The sequence below is a fragment of the Lytechinus pictus genome, chromosome 1 (genome assembly GCF_037042905.1).
Source record: "Lytechinus pictus isolate F3 Inbred chromosome 1, Lp3.0, whole genome shotgun sequence".
Lineage (NCBI taxonomy): Eukaryota > Metazoa > Echinodermata > Echinoidea > Temnopleuroida > Toxopneustidae > Lytechinus > Lytechinus pictus.
Window position 1 is genome coordinate 24884930 of NC_087245.1, and position 13758 is coordinate 24898687.

Here is a 13758-nt window from a genome sequence, read left to right on the forward strand (position 1 = left end):
GCTTGTACCAAATAAAATAGATAAGGAAGCGAAATTAAAAGATATAGGGGGACCTGGCACTGCAGCTGAAAGGGCCTCGAATTTGTGGAACAAAGAAAAAGAAACACCATGAGAGAAATGGATATAAATCAATTCATGTTAATTGCTGCTTTAGTGGTGCAAGGGCATTACATTTTGTGCAACATCTTTACATCTTGTTCTGCTGGCTAATTATTCGTTTTGGATCTTTTTGATTGTGTATAGAACTATTTTCAAAAAGTGTGGGCAAATTTTTAAAGATAAGTTCAAATATTTCGGCAAAGTTTCCTGCCAATTGCATTTGTGATGCCCTTGCACGTTAACAGGATCACCGCGTGAAGGTAGCAGCATGACCCCGGGTTAGTAGAACAGAAAGGTGATAAACTAAAATAAATAAAAGAGAATCATGTAATGTAAATATGGTTAGTAAAAAGCCCCTAATGAATGGAAGATGGATAAATGATGAATAGAACATGAACATATTTAACAAATTTCACGAACAGGCATAGACATACATATACACATGTAGGCACAAACATACACAAGTAGGCACAAACATACATATACACAAGTAGGCACAAACATACATATACACAGGTAGGCACAAACATACATATACAAAAGTAGACACAAATAGACATATAAAGACAGAAAAAAAGATGAAAACGTTTCCTCATATGTTAGCAAAATTACAATAAAATCTAAAATGGTTGCCTTATAGGTAAATAAGAATCATTAAGGGGAATAAACACATATAATTATAAAAACATATTTCATTCTATATGAACAATGGAAGATTACCAATAAAACCCGAAATAAGAATTATTGATAAGGGGAATAAAGACATATAAAAACATTTCATTCTGTTAGCAATCCAATACAGCTGGGAAGATGGAAAAAAATGAAGTGGCTACCTGACAAGCCCGAGGTAAATAAGATAAAGGTAAATAATTATGTTACCAATACAGCTGGAAGATCGCCAATGGAAATCCGTAGTTGCTACCTTAGGTAAATAAAAATCATTATTAAAGGTAATATCATCATATGAAAACATATTTCATTATGTTAGAGATTTTCAGCTAGAAGATTACCTATAAAATCCGAAGTGGCTACCTTCATTTTTAATAAATAAACTTTAATCGTTCTGAAAGCAAGTAACATCAGCTTGAAACAATAAATATATATCAAACAAACAATCATTATAAGGAGATAAAAGATTCTGTTAGCAATACGTAGTGCTTACCTTTGGTAATACGAATCATTAAGGGTGATAAAAACATAAAAAGAAATATTTCATTCTGTTAGAAATAACAATAAATTGTGAAATAATTTTCCTGGATATGTAAGCATAGTAATGAAAGATGAATACATATTTCATTTAGTGAAGAATACAGCAAGAAGGTTATTACGAATAAATTCCGATGTTGCTCCTTAGGTAAATAAGAATTATTAAGGGGAGTGAAACATGAAATTACAATTTATTTGATTCTGTTAGCAATACATCAATATTGGTTACCTGAGGTAATAAAAATCATTAAGGGGGATAAAACAATAAAAATATATGAAAACTTATTTTATTCTGATATCAATACTGCTGGAAGATTACCAGTAAAATCACAAGAATCATTACTAAGGGGAAAAAAACATATGGAAACATATTCCAGCATTCTGTTGGCAATACATCTGCATGGAACCTTACATAAAATACAAAGTGATTGCCTTAGGTAAATAAAAACCATTTACGGGAATTAAAGCATAAAAAGGATAACGGGGAATAAAAACATTGAAAACATTTTTCATTCTGTTCGCAATGCACTACAGCTGGAAGAATGCCAACGAAATCCGAATTGGCTACCTTATAAGGATCATTAACGGGAATGAAACATAATGAATACATGTTTATTTCTGTGACCAGTTTTCAGCATGGCATAACCAATAAAACTTGAAGTAGCTACCTCAGGAAACATTCACTATCAATGATAAAACATGAAAACTTATTTCATTCTGTTAGCAATACGGCTGGAAGATGAAAATACATAATTCAATTATGTTAGCAGTACATCAGTATTGGTTACCTTAGGTAATTAGAAACATTAAAGGGGATAAAAACATATGAAAACATATTTCATTCTGTTAGCAGTACGGCTGGAAGATGAAAATACATAATTCAATTGTTAGCAATACATCAGTATTGGTTACCTTAGGTAATAAGAATCACCAAGGGGGATAAAAACGTTTATGAAAACATATTTTATTCTGTTATCAATACAGCTGGAAGATTAACAGTAAGATCACAAGAATCATTATTAAGGGGAATAAAACATATGATAACATATTCCATTCTGTTGGCAATACAACTGCATGGAACCTTACATAAAATACAAAGTGGTTGCCTTGGGTATATATAAGAACCATTTAGTTTAGCATTCAGCATAAAAAGGATAACGGGGAATAAAAACATATGAAAACATTTTTCATTCTGTTAGCAATGCAGCGTGAAGAATGCCAACGAAATCCGACTTGGCTACCTTAAGTAAATAAGGATCATTAACGGGAATTAAACATAATGAATACATGTTTAATTCTGTGACCAGTTTTCAGCATGGGATAACCAATAAAATTTGAAGTGGCTACCTCAGGAAACAAATAATCACTATCAATGATAAAATATGAAAACATATGTCATTCTGTTAGCAATACGGCTGGAAGATGAAAATACATATTTCAATTCTGTTAGCAGTACATCAGTATTGGTTACCTTAAGTTATTAGAAACATTAAGGGGGATAAAAACATATATGAAAACAAATTTTATTATGTTATCAATACAGCTGAAAGATTACCAGTAAGAATCATTAATAAGAGGAATAAAACATAATTTCATATTCCATTTTGTTGGCAATACAACTGCATGGAACATTACATAAAATACAAAGTGATTGCCTTAGGTAAATAAGAACCATTTAGGGGAATTAAAGCATAAAAAGGATAACGGGGAATAAAAACATTTTTCATTCTGTTAGCAATGCAGCTGGAAGAATGCCAACGAAATCCGAATTGGCTATACCTTAGGTAAATAAGAATCATTATTAACGGGAATTAAACATATTGAATTATGTTACCAATTTTCAGGATAACCAATGAAATTTGAAGTTGCTAACCTAAGAAACAAATAATCACTATTAATGATAAAACATGAAAACATATTTCAATCTGTTAGCAATACGGCTGGAAGATGAAAATACATAATTCAATTCTGTTAGCAGTACATCAGTATTGGTTACATTAGGTAATTAGAAACATTAAGGGGGATAAAAACATGAAAACATATTTTATTCCGTTATCAATACAGCTGCAATATTACCAGTAAGAATCATTAATAAGGGGAATAAAACATAATTTCATATTCCATTCTGTTGGCAATACAACTGGAACATTATAAAATACAAAGTGGTTAATTTAGGTAAACAAGAAACATTAAAGCGGAATAGAAATATATGAAAACATATTTCATTCTGTTGACAATACAACTAGAAAATTATAAAATACAAAGTGGTTACCTCAGGTAAACAAGAAGCATTAAAGGGGAATATAAATATATGAAAACATATTTCATTATGTTAGCAATACACTTGGAAGATGGAAACAAATCTGAAGTGGCTACCTAAGGTAAAAAATAATTATTATAAAAGGAAATAATCTGTTAGCATATGAAAACATTTTTCATTCTGTTAGTAATGCAACTAGAAGAATGCCAAGGAATTCCAATTGGCTACCTTAGGTAAATAAGAATAATTATTAACGGAAATGAAACAAAATGAAAACATATTTAATTCTGTTACCGATTTTCAGCTGGGATAACCAATAAAATTTGAAGTGGCTACCTTAGGAAACAAATATCACTATCAATGATAAACATATTTCATTATGTTATCAATACGGCTAAATGATGAAAATACATAATTCAATTTGTTAGCATCAGTATTGGTTACCTTAGGTAATAAAACATATATGAAAACATTATATTCTGTAATCAATACAGCTGGATGATTACCAGAAAAATCACAAAAAATATTACTAAGGGGAATAAAGCATATGAAAACATATTCCATTCTGTTGGCAATACAACTGCATGGAACATTACATAAAATACAAAGTGGTTGCCTTGGGTAAATAAGAACTATTTAGGGAAATTAAAGCATAAAAATGATAACGGGGAATAAAAACATGAAAACATTTTTCATTCTGTTAGCAATGCAGCTGGAAGAATGCCAACGAAATCCGAATTGGCTACCTTAGGTAAATAAGGATCATTATTAACGGGAATGAAACATAATTAAAACATATTTAATTCTGTTACCAATTTTCAGTTGGGAGAACCAATGAAATTTGAAGTTGCTAACCTAAGAAACAAATAATAACTATTAATGATAAAACATGAAAAACATATTTCATTCTGTTCGCAATACATCAGTCATTGGTAACCTTAGGTAATAAGAATCATTAAGGGGATAAAAACATAAAAACATATTTCATTATGTTAGCAATACGGCTGAAGATGAAAATGCATAATTCTGTTCTGTTAGCAATACATCAGTATTGGTTACCTTAGGGGGATAAAAAGATAAATGAAAACATATTTTATTCTGTTATCAATACAGCTGGAAGATTACCAGTAAGAATCATTAATAAGGTGAATAAAACATATGAAAACATATTTCATTCTGTTGACAATACAACTGGAACGTTATAAAATACAAAGTGGTTACCTTAGGTAAACAAGAAACATTAACAAAGGGGAATAGAAATATATGAAAACATATTTCATTCTGTTAGCAATACACTTGGAAGATGGAAACAAATCTGAAGTGGCTACCTAGATAAAAAATTATTATTATAAAAGGAAATAATCTGTTAGCAGTACAGCTAGAAGATTGCCAATAAATATCTGAAGTGGCTACCTTAGATAAATAAGAATCAACATTAAGAGGAATTAAAACACATAGAAACATATCAATTATACTAGCAGTACAACTGAGAAGATAACGAATTAAATCCGAAATAGTTACCTTGGGTAAATAAGAATAAAAACATTTGTAATCATATTTCATTCTGTTAATACAACTGAAAGAATACGAATACATTCCGATGTGGCTCCTTAGGTAAATAACTATTGTTATTAAGGGGGATAAAAACATATGAAAACATAATTTAATTCAGTTAGCAAGACGGCTGAAAGGTCACCGATAAAATACTTAGGTAAATAAGAAACATTTCATCCTGTTATCAATAGTCAGTAAGATTACCAAAACAAAATGTCAAGTGGCTCCCTTAGATAAATAAGAATCATTATCAGGAGGAATAAAAATACATGAAAATATTTTATTCTGTTAGCATCGCATGCAGGAAGCATGCCAACAAAATTCCATGTATAGCTATACCTTGATAGGTAAAGAATACTAGTAATCATTATTTAGATGAACAAAAAACATGTGAAAACGTATTTTATTCTGTTTGCAATACAGCAATTTTTAACTGATTCCTACCAATCAGATAAATCTCTTTAAGCATGTTAAGAATACAGCTGGAAGAGTGACAATATAAAAATTCTGAAGTGGCTACCTTTGATAAATAACAATCAGTAAAAAGAATAGCACATAAAAACATTTTATTCTGTAAGCATCATGGCTTGAAGAATACCAATAAAAATCCGAAGTGGCTACCTTAGAAGAATAATTATTAAAAGGAATAAAAGCATATGAAAACATATTCCATTCTGTTAGCAATACAGCTTGAATATTACAAATAAAATCCGAACCGGCTACCTTAAGAATCCTCATTAAGGCAATGAAAACATTTCATTCTATTATAAACACGGCTTGAATATTACCAATAATATACGAAGTAAGATTAAAGGCAATAAAAAGCACATGAAAACATATATTACTCTCATGTAGCAATAAAGCTGGAAGATTACCCTAAGGAGATGGCCACATTCAGAGTCTTTATATTATCAGGGTCAATGAGAGGCCGCCAATATCAACTGAAGTAGTTTGCCTTGTTAAAAAATTGAATTGAATTCAACTTCCTACCAAAATAATCACTGCCAGCATGGTCAGGTACATTGACATGAAACAGTACATTATAAAAACATTTGAAAATTGGAGGGAAAAATGAAGAGTCATTAGAGCGCATCCTGTCGGAAAAGAGAAAAATACATCATTAGTTATGGGAAACGAGAATACACATACTTACAAAGTAATTACAATTTCAATTCAGGTAAATATGAAAAAGAAAATTTGAAAATGACTTTCTTTTCTGTATCATCTACGCTGATTTTATTATTCTAAATAAAAGATGAGAAGTAAAACAAATATGTTAGCAGGTTCGCTGAAAGAACCCCAGCAAAAAAAAGGGGAAGAAAAGTCGATCAGTGATTAGAAAAGGAATAAACATGTTAGCTGGGCCCGGAGGAGCGCCAATAGAAGCCAGAGTTGCTCCCCCAGATTAAAAAAAAACCTCCTCATAAAAAACAGCCTGAAAAGAGAAATAAAAATACATTTGTACGAAGAAACAGACATGTACTAGAATTGCATAGTTAACAAAAGCTTATGTATTTCAATAAATAATATTGCATGTCCTGTAGGCATATATTTAAAAAATGTGACTATTGTTTTTTGTAACAGCTACTCTGGATTTGAGAATGGAAGAAAGGAATAAATGCAAATATTTTGTTAGTAAGGGCCGCCGGAATACCGCCAACAATAGCTGAAGTGGCTCTCCTAGAAAAATAAGAGTAATTAAAACATACTTTAACAGAGCTGCATTAAAAGAACAAATATTTATGTCGACATATGAATGAGCATTAACATTTGGTAGTTGGAAAGAAAAAAAGAGATGAATCATGAGAACGCATCATGGCGGAAAAGAGGAAAATACGTCAGAAATTCTGGGAAACGAGAATGATTGATTTAAAAAAAATATGTTAGCAAGATCGCTGGAAGAACGCCCAAAAGTCGAAGTTGATAATGTGTGAATAAGAATCAATTAGGAGCGCCATTATAAGCAAAGTGGCTACCCCATGCACGTGAAAAAAAAATCTTATTGAATAAAAAAACCGCCTTCAGCTTGAAAAGGGGAAAATATACATATTAAGATTCGCATAGTTAACAGCTTATACATTTCAATCAATATTACATGTCATAAACGTAGATCTTTATTGAAAAACCGGACTTTTGTCTTTGTAACAGTTACTCTGAATTTGAGAATTGAAGAAAGGAATAAATGCAAATATGTTAGTTAGGGCTGCCGAATACCGCCAATAAAAGCTGAAGTGGCTACCCTAAAAAATAAGAATCATATTTATGGGTATTAAACACACTTTAACAGAGCTGCAGGAAGAACACAAATAAAACCCAAAATGGCACCCTGAGTAAACAAGACGTGACATTAATAGCATACATTTTAATTGATGTCCAGTAGGTCCGGCCGTGTGTAGGGTTAATTAAAGTCGCTAGCAAAGTAGAAAATCAAGATTTCAACATTCAACACTGCCAATAAATGCTGATGTTACCCTGTGCAGACAAAATTTATTATCAATGTTATGAGCATGATTCATAATTATCCAGCGTGAAAACAAGAAGTGAGGGGATTCGGAGAGAAAATGAAATTGAAATGATCCAGGAAATGTATCCTGTGTATCAATGTCTCCCTTGGTCTTGGACGCCATAACTATGTTTTCACCAGAGCTTTCCTGAATATAAATGATCATTATGATACTGTTAAGATTACATAATATAAAGAATTTAGAAATATCAAATTTTAGGCATTTTAATTCCAATTGGCCTGATCAAAGATTAAGTTGACTTTCCTTTTATTTAACAGCACATATGGGATACACATTTAATAACAAGTATACAACTGTAAATGTACGTTCTCGTTAAAATTCGATATCTCTTAGAACTCATTCCATTTTGCGGAATCTTTGAAGATTGTACTTTCTATGTAATTCCTTCTTTCTTTCCTTCTCATAGTACAAAGGAGATCATTTAAGTGAATAATAGAATTATGTATTTCATAAAATTATAGGTTTATGGCTTGTGATTAATGTCGGAGCAAGATGGCAGATCAGTTGAAAATTACCTACCTTGTTTCTTACCTTTGTATGCATTACAGAGGGTAAACATAATCGGCAGAAATGTTGGATGAAAGGGCGACATGTTGGATGGAAGGTGACTTGTTGGAAGGGCGACATTTTGGATGAAAGGCGACTTATTGCTACATGATGAAAGGGTGACATGTTGTATACGGAAGGTGGCTTATTTCTGTATGATAAAAGGGCGACATTTGGATGAAAGACGACTTCTTGGATAGAAGGCGATCTGTTTCTGTACGATGGAGGGCGAAATTTTGGATGAAAGGCGACTAGCTGCTGTATGATGAAAGGCATCTTGTTTCAGATGAAAGGGCGACTTGTTGCTGTATGATGAAAGGGAAACACGTTGGATAGAAGGCGACTTGCTTCTGTATGGTGAAATGACGACATTCTGGATGAAAGGCGACTAGTTGCTGTATGATGAAAGGCGTCTTGTTTCAGATGAAAGGGCGACGTGTTGTTGCATAACGATGAAAGGGTTTCATGAAAGGTGACTTGTTGCATGATAAGGCGGCTTGCTTCTGTATGATGAAAGGGTGAAAGGGCGACATGTTGGATGGAAGGCGACTTTTTTTCTGTATGGCGAAAGGGTGGCATTTTGGATGAAAGGCGAGTTGGTGTAGAATGATGAAAGGCTGACATATTGTACAAAGGGTGGCTTGTTGCTGTATGATGAAAGGGCGACATTTTGGTTGAAAGGGCGACTTGTTGGATGAAATGGTGACACTTTGGATGAAAGGCGACTTGTTTCTGTATGATGAAAGGACAACATTTTGGATGAAAGGCTACTAGTTGCAGTATGATGAAAGGGCGACATTTTGGATGAAAAACGACTTGTATGATGAAATGGTGACATATTGTACGAAACGTGGCTTGTTGCTGTATGATGAAATGCGTCTTGTTGTTGTATGATGAAAGGGCGACATGCTGAAATATGATGAAAGGGTGACGTGTTACTGTATAATGATGAAAAGGTCCATGTTGTACGAAAGGTGACTTGTTGCAGTATGATGAAAGGGCGCTATTTTGGCTGAAAGGCGACTTTTTCCTGTATGATGAAAGGGCGACATTTTGGATGAAACGCGACTAATCCTGTATGATGAAAGGGCGACATTTTGGATTAAAGGCGAATTATTCCTATATGATGGAAGGCCGACATTTTGGATTAAAGCTGTCTTGTTGCTGTATGATGAAATGCGTCTTGTTTCAGATGAAAGGGCGACATGTTGCAGTATGATGAAAGGGTGACGTGTCGTTGCATAATGATGAAAGGGTCTCATGACAGTTGACTTGTTGCATGATAAGGCGGCTTGCTTCTGTATGATGAAATGATGAAAGACAACTTTTTGTAGCATGATGAAACGGTGGCTTGTTCCTATGCGATGAAAGGGCGACATGTTGGATGGAAGGCGAATTTTTTTCTGTATATATTGTACAAAAGGTGGCTTGTTTCTGTATGATGAAAGGGCGACATTTTGGTTGAAAGGGCGACTTGTTGGATGAAATGGTGACATTTCGGATGAAAGGGTGAGATTTTGGAAGGGTGGCATTGTGGATGAAAGGGCGACTTGTTGCATTATAAGGCGTCGTGTTGATGTATGATTAAAAGAGCGACTTGTTTTGGATGGAAGGCGTCTTGTTGCTGTATGATGAAAGGGCGATATTTTGGATGAAAGGCGGCTTGCTGCTGAGTGATCAAAGGGCGACATTTTGGATGAAAGGCGTCTTGTTGCTGTCTGATGAAATGACATGTTGGATGAAAGGCGACTTGTTGCGGTATGAAAGGGCGATATTTTGGATGAAAGGGGGCTTGCTGCTGAGTGATCAAAGGGCGACATTTTGGATGAAATGAGACTTGTTGCTGTACAATGAAAGGGCGACATATATGAAAGGCGACTTATTGCATATTAAGGCGGCTTGATCCTGTATGATGAAAGGTGACTTATTGTAATATGATGAAAGGACAGCATTTTTGGATGAAAGGCGACTAGTTGCAGTATGATGAAAGGGCGACATTATTTATGAAAAACGACTTGTGTGATGAAATGGTGACATATTCTACGAAATGTGGCTTGTTGCTGTATGATGAAATGCGTCTTTTTGTTGTATGATGAAAGGGCGACATGCTGAAATATGACAGGGTGACGTGTTACTGTAAGATGAAAAGGTCTCATGTTGTACGAAAGGTGACTTGTGACAGTATGATGAAAGGGCGCTATTTTAGATGAAAGGTGGCTTTTTCCTGTATAATGAAAGGACGTCATGTTGCAGTATGATAAAAGCGACATGTTGAGCACACTGTATGGTGAAAGGGCGATAATTTGGATGAATTGGCGACATTTTGGAGGAAAGGGTGACATTTTGGATGAAAGGAGACATTGTGGAAGAAAGAGCGACATTTTGGATGAAGGCCGACTTGTTGTAGTATGATGAAAGGGTGACATTATGGTTGAAAGGGCGACTTGTTAGATGGAAGGCGTCTTGTTAGATGGAAGGCGTCTTGTTGCTCTATGATGAAAGGCGTCTTATTTCAGATGAAGGGGTGACACGTTGCAGTATGATGAAAGGGCGACATGTTGCTGCATAATGATGAAAGGGTCTCATATAGTAGGAAGGCGACTTGTGGCATTCTGGCGTCTTGTTGTTGTATGATGAAAGGGCGACATGTTGCAGTATGATGAAAGGGTGACATGCTGCTGCATTAAGATGAAAGGGACTCGAAAGGTGGCTTGTTGCTGTATGATGAAAGGCGTCTTGTTGTAAGATGAAAGGGCGACATGATTATTGCAGTATGATGAAAGGGCGACTTGTTCTGCATAATGATGAAAGGGTCTGTTGTACGAAGTTGACTTGTTGTAGTATGATAAAAGCGTGTTATTTTTAATGAAAGGCGGCTTATTCTTGTATGATGAAAGGGAGACATCAAAGTTTTGGATGAAAGGTCACTTGGTGCTGTATGATGAAAAGGCGACAATTTGGATGAAAGACGATCTGTTGTATGATGATAGGGTGACATGTTAGATAAAGGCGACTTGTTGTGGTATGAAAGGGCGACATGTTGAATGAAAGGGCAACTTGTTTCTGTATGATGAAAGGGCGACAATTTAGATGAAAGGTGAATTGTTGCTGTATGATAAAAGGATGACATCTTGCTGTATGATGAAAGGGCGACATGTTGGATGAAAGGCGACTTGTTAATGTATGATGAAAGGGCGGCATGTTGGATGAAAAACGACTTGTATGATGAAATGGTGACATATTGTACGAAACGTGGCTTGTTGCTGTATGATGAAATGCGTCTTGTTGTTGTATGATGAAAGGGCGACATGCTGAAATATGATGAAAGGGTGACGTGTTACTGTATAATGATGAAAAGGTCCATGTTGTACGAAAGGTGACTTGTTGCAGTATGATGAAAGGGCGCTATTTTGGCTGAAAGGCGACTTTTTCCTGTATGATGAAAGGGCGACATTTTGGATGAAACGCGACTAATCCTGTATGATGAAAGGGCGACATTTTGGATTAAAGGCGAATTATTCCTATATGATGGAAGGCCGACATTTTGGATGAAAGCTGTCTTGTTGCTGTATGATGAAATGCGTCTTGTTTCAGATGAAAGGGCGACATGTTGCAGTATGATGAAAGGGCGACGTGTCGTTGCATAATGATGAAAGGGTCTCATGACAGTTGACTTGTTGCATGATAAGGCGGCTTGCTTCTGTATGATGAAAGGATGAAAGACAACTTTTTGTAGCATGGTGAAACGGTGGCTTGTTCCTATGCGATGAAAGGGCGACATGTTGGATGGAAGGCGAATTTTTTTCTGTATATATTGTACAAAAGGTGGCTTGTTGCTGTATGATGAAAGGGCGACATTTTGGTTGAAAGGGCGACTTGTTAATTTATGATGAAAGGGCGACAATTTAGATGAAAGGTGAATTGTTGCTGTATGATAAAAGGATGACATCTTGCTGTATGATGAAAGGGCGACATGTTGGATGAAAGGCGACTTGTTAATGTATGATGAAAGGGCGGCATGTTGGATGAAAGGCGATTTACTGCATTATGATTGAGGCAACATGTTGCTGTATGATGAAATGGCGGCATATTGTATGAAAGGCGACTTGTTGCTGTGTGATGAAAGGGTGACATGTTGGATGAAAGGTAACTTGTTGCGGTATGAAAGGGCGATATTTTGGATGAAAGGGGGCTTGCTGCTGAGTGATCAAAGGGCGACATTTTGGATGAAATAAGACTTGTTGCTGTACAATGAAAGGGCGACATATATGAAAGGCGACTTATTGCATATTAAGGCGGCTTGATCCTGTATGATGAAAGGTGACTTATTGTAATATGATGAAAGGACAGCATTTTTGGATGAAAGGCGACTAGTTGCAGTATGATGAAAGGGCGACATTATTTATGAAAAACGACTTGTGTGATGAAATGGTGACATATTCTACGAAATGTGGCTTGTTGCTGTATGATGAAATGCGTCTTTTTGTTGTATGATGAAAGGGCGACATGCTGAAATATGACAGGGTGACGTGTTACTGTAAGATGAAAAGGTCTCATGTTGTACGAAAGGTGACTTGTGACAGTATGATGAAAGGGCGCTATTTTAGATGAAAGGTGGCTTTTTCCTGTATAATGAAAGGACGTCATGTTGCAGTATGATAAAAGCGACATGTTGAGCACACTGTATGGTGAAAGGGCGATAATTTGGATGAATTGGCGACATTTTGGAGGAAAGGGTGACATTTTGGATGAAAGGAGACATTGTGGAAGAAAGAGCGACATTTTGGATGAAGGCCGACTTGTTGTAGTATGATGAAAGGGTGACATTATGGTTGAAAGGGCGACTTGTTAGATGGAAGGCGTCTTGTTAGATGGAAGGCGTCTTGTTGCTCTATGATGAAAGGCGTCTTATTTCAGATGAAGGGGTGACACGTTGCAGTATGATGAAAGGGCGACATGTTGCTGCATAATGATGAAAGGGTCTCATATAGTAGGAAGGCGACTTGTGGCATTCTGGCGTCTTGTTGTTGTATGATGAAAGGGCGACATGTTGCAGTATGATGAAAGGGTGACATGCTGCTGCATTAAGATGAAAGGGACTCGAAAGGTGGCTTGTTGCTGTATGATGAAAGGCGTCTTGTTGTAAGATGAAAGGGCGACATGATTATTGCAGTATGATGAAAGGGCGACTTGTTCTGCATAATGATGAAAGGGTCTGTTGTACGAAGTTGACTTGTTGTAGTATGATAAAAGCGTGTTATTTTTAATGAAAGGCGGCTTATTCTTGTATGATGAAAGGGAGACATCAAAGTTTTGGATGAAAGGTCACTTGGTGCTGTATGATGAAAAGGCGACAATTTGGATGAAAGACGATCTGTTGTATGATGATAGGGTGACATGTTAGATAAAGGCGACTTGTTGTGGTATGAAAGGGCGACATGTTGAATGAAAGGGCAACTTGTTTCTGTATGATGAAAGGGCGACAATTTAGATGAAAGGTGAATTGTTGCTGTATGATAAAAGGATGACATCTTGCTGTATGATGAAAGGGCGACATGTTGGATGAAA